Source organism: Euphorbia lathyris, chromosome 9, assembly GCF_963576675.1.
Source record: "Euphorbia lathyris chromosome 9, ddEupLath1.1, whole genome shotgun sequence".
Taxonomy (NCBI): Eukaryota; Viridiplantae; Streptophyta; class Magnoliopsida; order Malpighiales; family Euphorbiaceae; genus Euphorbia; species Euphorbia lathyris.
In genome coordinates, this window is record NC_088918.1 from 68946724 (window position 1) to 68952852 (window position 6129).

Sequence of the window (6129 nt, forward strand, 5' to 3'; positions counted from 1 at the left end):
CATCTATCAAAATGTTGTAGGTTACTAAATTTGGAGAAGCACTTGTCCATATGTACTTAAAATGATTCAGGGCTTCCCAAGGGTACCTTGAAAGGCGTGAGCCATGGATAAGGGCATTATAAGTATAAATGTTGGGAATTATACCTTTACTAAGCATTTCTTCATGAAGATTCACTGCCATGTCTACCCTTTCACACTTACAATACCATTTAATCAAGATGTTATAAGTACAAACATTAGGTTTACAACCATTTTTCACCATCACATGGAAAACTTTGTTTGCTCTATGCATTTGGCTATGTAAACCGTACCCATTTAACAACCTTAACAACGAGTTATAAGTAACAACATTTGGCTTCACACCCATTTGAATCATCATGTTGAAAGCACATTGAGCTTTCATTATCATTCCTTGTTTACAAAATTGATCAACCAATATAGTTAAAGTAACTACGTCAGGAGCTACATGACTATCTAACATTTCATTGAACAACATGAAAGCTTCTTTCCACTTGCTCAACAAACACATATTGAGAATTAATGAACTGTAGGTGGTAACATGTGGAGCTATATTCCTATCCAACATTTCATTGAACAACACCAAAGCTTCATTCCATTTGCTGGTACAACACAAACCATGAATCAAAGAACTATAGATGACAACGTCAGGAAACACACTTTGATTCTTCATTTTCATGAAAAGGTCAAATGCTTCCGCAACTAAGTTATACTTGCAAAGACCATCAATTATAGAACTATATGTGACGAGGTCAGGCTCACAACCCATCTCAGTCATTGTTTTGAGCAGAGACATAACCACATGCATATTTCCAATTTTAGAGAGTCCATCTATAATCACATTATATGTATAGACATTAGGTTGATAACCTAACGCGACTACCTTCTCAAACAAATCCACTGCATCATCAACTTTACCATTTTTACATAGCCCATCGATCAAAGTATTGAAGGTTATAATTGTCGGCTGAACACCAAGCTTAAAAGTTTTTGCCAATACAGAGAACCCAAAATCAACATGCCCTAAATTACAGAAGCAATTAATTAAGATGGTAAAAGTATAAACATCAGGCTTAATTCTCACCAATTCCATCTGCTTGGACAGAGAAATAGCAGTCTGAAAATCTTTCATCCTAACGAGTGAAGACAGCAATTTGGTGAACTCAATCACGGAAGGTCGGGGCTTCATACGAAGAAGCTGATCGAAGGAAGCGATAACATCAATGGAGGCAGCGCCTGAATTAGGAGTATGGAAAGGAGAAATGGAACCCAGCGCCGTAATATGATGAAATGGAAAAGAAGAGAGAGGTGACGCTGAAGAAGAGGAAGAAAGACGAAGGCGTCTGAAAGCGGAAGTAAGCATGGTGATGGTGGTGGAGTTGAGAATTTGGGCAGCGGCGGTGATGTGAACGACAAATGAATGCCCTAAGTTTAAGAAAAGGTTAAACTGTTTTTTTTTCTTCCACATTTACCCTTTAAAATTGATTCCATTTATACCCTTCCTATTTTGACTTCTTAACGAATTTAGTGTTTAATGCTGCCCATATAACCAGCAGCAAAACGACACTGTTTGCACTTTTTTTTGGTAGCAACAAGAAAAGAAAAACAAATAAAGAAAAAAACCTAACTTCGGATCAGTCTCGGAAAGCTAACTCAAATTCTATCTTTTATAAGAAGAGAAGAAAGAAAGATGGGGAAACAGAAAGGGTAGTAACACTTATCGTCATAAAGTGTTATTTTTATTTTTATTTTTCCTTGCTTTTTTGTTGTTGTGTTCTCTCCTTTCTGTCCTACTTTTAATTTTCTTCTATCATCATTCATGATTTCTCTTCTACAATTTGAGTAGATTTTAAATAAACAAATCAGTTTTAGAGTCTTTCCATTGGTTCCCATCTCTATCATTTCTTCCTTTTCCCTCATTTCCTATCTACGGCGGCTTCCTTTTCCATTTATTTCATTTATTTTTTTTTACCAGCATAAATCCAATTATCAGGTAAATTAAAATTTGAATGGGACATGAGAGAAATAGATATTCCTAATTTAAATTGCACTGGAAAAATAAAAGAGTGTCAATTTTGATACAACAATGAAAAATACATTTTTTATTTATTTTGAAGAAGACAAGGAGTGATGAAAATTAATAAATTTACAACAAACTGTTAAAATTCAGTTACTACAGTTGGACCAAAAATTATTATTATATGAGTTATTGGAGTTTTTATACTTTATAAGTTTTCTCAGTTGAGCCACATTCTCATGATTAAAACCAAATTATTTGCAGAATTTTATTCTTTTATTCTTTTAATTTTTGGATTATGGGATTTTTTAACTTTGATATTGATTGTGTTAAAGTAGGTTTTAGTGGCGAAAACTTTTATATTTTTAATTATTATATTATCAATTGTAATTAGATAAATAATTTTGTTTTCTCCCCAAACGAGCATTTGATTTTTGTCAGAAAAAATATAACTTAAAATCTTACTTTGCTTTGGTTTTCAGACCAATATATTTGAACGTATTTAAGTTAAAATTACGAAGTAATAATTCTACATTGTTAGAAAAATCATGTTGCACGTTATTTGATTGATAAAAAAATAATTTTTTGACTAATAAGATACTTCTCCTTTATAGCATGGTCCATCATTTCATTTGAAGTAAACAAGCTAATTTTGTGGGTTTTATTGATTAAATAACTTGCGAAAAGCATAAATCTACTTTCTTGGTAATTTTAATTTAGACATAAAATTTGTGAAGCTTTTTCTCCCGAAGCGAAGCAAAAGTATTTTTCTAGTAATATATAATCCCATTACAATATAAATAAGAAAAGGTAGACATTGAAACGAGCCCGTTACAATCCCGAACCACCATTCCAAAGGAACCTTGAGACGTTCTTGAAGAAAATGAAATTAAGTTTGAAAAAGAAAGACTGTGGTACTTTCCAACGAATATTTGATAAAATTAACCCGTCCCTATTGCCGATTCTGCTGCAGCACTATCCTGCTCTACCTGTTCTGCACCTGATAAATTTTCAATACTCCATGCCGAACTCGGAATACCCTGCCCCAAATTGCAAACTGACATAGCCTCTCCCAAATTAATCTGCAACGTTCCATAATGCTGATGTACTGCTTCCACTATTCCACCATTAAAACAATTTAAACTTTGACCCATTCCACCATTAACATTGTTAAATATATTAATGTTATCAGCATGAGATACAACATCACCAACTCCATCCTTTGTAATATTCAATTCACCATCTAAGCCCACTTCAAACCTCTGATCAATCCGATCAACCAACGTTCGACCCACCTGCATAATCGAAAACCCATTTAATAATTCCTTAACCTTTTCCAGCGTTTTAATTTCACCAAAGCGACATTTATTATGAATAATCTGATTTCTCTCAAACCAAATAAAGTGAATTATTCCACAAAACACAGCAAACTCCATGGATGTAAATAAACTTCATTATAGCAACAAACCAGTCCAGACAATTTAGGCCTTCAACCTTATACATAGGGTATAATAAATTCGCCTGTTTCCAATATTATCTTGTTCCTGGACAATCTTTGAACAAATGGATTAACGTTTCAGCATGATAACCACATAAACAGCAATGACCCATCACATTAATTCCTTTTTTAAGCAGATTATCATAACAGGGCAAAACATTTTTAGCAGCATTCCATACAGTATGAAGAATCTTTGATAACTTTCCATAAAAAAACTCCAAAAAGCGTTAGCACCCAAGGAAGAAGCTGCCATTGAGGTAGAAACCTGCAGAGCTCTATTAACCACATTATATCATGATTTTACAAGATACTCAATCGTCTTAGAAAAAGACCAAAATAAAGTGTCAATAATACTTCTTCTACTCAAAGAAATTTTCAAAATAGCAGCAACAACATCTGAAGAAAAGCAGTAGTTAATCAAATCCTGCTTCCAACAAAATTCATCAAAATTAATCAAGCAAGAACTCCATTGAGTAGGAGTTTGATTAAGCAAATAAAGTGGGCGATTACAAACATCCGGAATCCAACGGGATAGTGACAGATTAACCGTTCTACCCTCCCAAATTCTCTAACAACTTCCATCAGCAATAACCTGTCTAGCCTTTAAAAGACTCCGCCATATATGACTCGCACAAAAACCCACATTAGCCTCCATTATACTCACCGTTGGAAAATACTTATGTTTAAAAACTTGGGAACACAGTGACTTGGAAGTAAAGCAAGGTTAAAAGCATAAATATTTCGAAAGCCCAAACCTCCATCATCCTTAGATAAACACAACTTTTCCCAACTAAGCCAATAAATTCGCTTTTGCCCAGAATCTAGCCATCACCTGTTGTAACTCATCACAAAAAGATTTTGGTAACAAAAAGCAACACATTATATATTGAGGGACCGCTTGTGCTACTGCTTTAATCAGTACCTCTTTTCCCCCACGAGATAAGCATTTTTCTTGCCATCCACAAATTCTTTTTTTGTAACCTCTCTCACCTTTAACAAATCTGCACATCTGATTCGACTATAAACACTAACCCCTCTACTGAAATAGATGTCAGTTTTATCGTAATTTATAAGTTGCCCTGAAGCCTTTTCATACACACTCAAAAGCTCCCGAACCGCAGAACACTCAGTAGAAGTAGCATGGAAGAAGATAACTGAATTATCTACAAAGAAAAGATGTGAAATTGTAGGCCCCGAATTGCTAACACGATTACCATGCAAAGCTATGTTACTTTCAGATTTCCTAATCAATGTTGATAGCCCTTCTGCACAGATTAAAAACAAATAAGGTGAAAGAGGATCCCCCTTGAGGAAGACCCCTAGTCGGCTTTACAAAGCCTTTTGGCACCCCATTTATAAGGAAAGAAAAGGAAACTGTAGAAAGACAGCTTTGGATCAAATCAACTCAACAACCCGGAAAACCCATAACTCTCAGCATATCCTTTACAAAATACCACTCCACTCTATCACATGCCTTACTCATATCCAGTTTCATAGCACAAACACCCTTCTTACTATTAATCCAATGCTTCATTGAATGGAATAATTCAAAAGTAATTAAGGCATTATCCGTAATCAATCGATTCAGAACAAAAGCACTCTATGAAGGATGAATAATTGATTGCTAACAATGTTGAAGCTGATTAGCCAAAGTTTTGGAAATAAGCTTATAGACAATATTGCAAAGGCTAATAGGACGAAGATCTTTAAGTGTACCCAGATTTTTAACCTTCGGGATAAGGGTAACAAATGTATGCTTTAAAGAGGAAGGAAATGAACCACCATTAAGAACAGTTAAAACTACAGCAACAATTTGATCCCCAACCACATCCCAATAGGTTTTAAAGAATAAGCCAGACATACCATCAGGACCAGGTGCTTTTGACCCATCAGTTTGTTTCAAAGCAACTAAAACTTCCTCAGCAACAAAAGGAGCCTGCAATAAATCAATTTCATCACTCGAAAGATGCCTATCCACTGCATTCAAAATAGAGGAACAAGAAGTTGGAGCTGTAGTAGAGAAAAATCCTGAAAAGTAGGAAAAATAATATCCTCAATCTCGTCCTCCTTATCATGCCAAACACCATCACTATCTCGTAGTCGCGTAATACTATTCACTCATCTCCTAACATTCACTTTAGAGTGAAAGGATTTAGTGTTTCAATCACCCTCACGAAGCCAAGAAACTTGTGAACGCTGATGCTACATAATCTCTTCATCTTCCTGTAACTGAATAATCTCCCTCTCAATGCAACCCCTAACGACTTCCCTGTCCACTGTTATTGCACCACCATCAATTTCCTGCAACTCTTTTGTTAACCATCAAAGAACATAAATATATCTCAAACCAGATACTGTCAATTTAACTTTTTTAGTATTTAACCTACACAATTTGAGATAAAAAAAAGAAGAAAAATAGTAAATAAAACAAAGTATGTTTCAACCTACTATAACTCACTCAACCCATATAACAAAAGTAACGTCTATGGCGGCAGAGGAAGGGATGGTGGGAAATGGAAGGGTGGCGGTTCCAGGGACAATGGATTTTTTGGCTGAAACGAGGCAACATGTGGTTGAAGTAGAGGCGTCTATGATG